Source organism: Ochotona princeps, chromosome 22, assembly GCF_030435755.1.
Source record: "Ochotona princeps isolate mOchPri1 chromosome 22, mOchPri1.hap1, whole genome shotgun sequence".
Classification (NCBI taxonomy): domain Eukaryota; kingdom Metazoa; phylum Chordata; class Mammalia; order Lagomorpha; family Ochotonidae; genus Ochotona; species Ochotona princeps.
The window spans coordinates 34,945,567-34,946,802 of record NC_080853.1 but is presented as its reverse complement, the minus strand read 5'-3'; the positions used below and the strand labels follow the sequence as shown (position 1 = coordinate 34,946,802).

Below are 1,236 nucleotides of genomic sequence, written 5' to 3'. Positions count from 1 at the left end.
GTTTGTTTGTATCCCTCTTCTTCTTTGTCTTCCTCTTCCACTTTTTTTTTAAGATTTATTTTATTTTTATTGGAAAGTCAGATATACAGAGAGGAGGAGAGACAGAGAGGAAGATCTTCTGTTCACTGATTCACCTCCCAAGTGGCCAAGCTGAAGCCAGGAGCCACTTCTGGATCTCCCACATAGGCGCAGGGTCCCGAGGCCTCAGGCCGTCCTCGACTTCCTTTTGGTTTCTCTTTGCTGGCAACATCCTTCTAGTACTTCTCCTTTAGCTTTGCCACTTTAATGATGTACAGATTCTTTTCACCATCACTCAGGTTGTTCCACATCGCACCCAACTTCTTGGCTGCATCTCCCATGGAGATTCTAGGGTTGGTGGATTTGATCTTGTGGCAAAATTCTGAAATGAAGAGGAAGAATCCTTATGGGGGTCTTTTAGAGACATGTGGGTCCTTTTTTTTCTTGCCTTCCTTAGCTGGTGCATAATCCTTCATTTCCCAATCATAGCGCACTTTAGCTTCCTTCGCCATCTGGTCAGATTTGGATTTCTCCTTCCCAGACGTTGGTTTCCACCTCTCAGAGCACTTCTGGGAAAATTCTGTGAAATTCACAGGGATCTCTGGGTTTTTCCTCTTATGTTCCTCCTGGCATGTCTGCACATACACTAACAACTTGCCCTTTGACTTCTTGGGGACACTTTTAGCCATCCTGATTGAATTGTACGCTAGTCTGGACCTAAATGTATTTTTTTACTTCCACTTTTCCTACCGATTTCTTGGAGGTACCTTCACACGTTACATAAAAGAGTCTTTCCTTAGAAGCAGGTGTTTGATGCAGTTCAGAGTAAGTGATGGCTCCAATCTGTGCATCCCTGGGTTGAGTTCCTGGCACCAGGCCTTGGCCTGGCTTGTCCAACCACAGTTGTTAGAGACAGCTGGAGAAGGAGCCAGGGAGTGCAACCTCTCCCTCACCATCTGTTGGACTCTCTCTGCCTTCTAAACATAAGCAAACTTTAAAGGTTCAAAAAAAAAAAAAAAAAACCCACACCTTTCTTTCAATTGACAGCCATCTCCCTTTGCAAACAGAAACTGAGGGTCAGGGTGGTGGGATTGCGGTCACCTGGCTGTTCGGTAGGTTACTCGAACCCTCCTGGGACCACCCTGGGCCTAAGTCTTGTCTTACAGCGAATCCTCAGAAGCTGACAGTAGGCAAGGATTCTTCTTCTTCTTTTTATTT

At 45.3% G+C, this 1,236-nt stretch overlaps 1 pseudogene; it reads right to left on the bottom strand.

Moving 5' to 3' along the window:
- Positions 1-254: 254 nt before the first annotated feature.
- On the bottom strand, positions 255-707 carry LOC101536119 (high mobility group protein B3-like; annotated as a pseudogene).
- Positions 708-1,236: the final 529 nt, after the last annotated feature.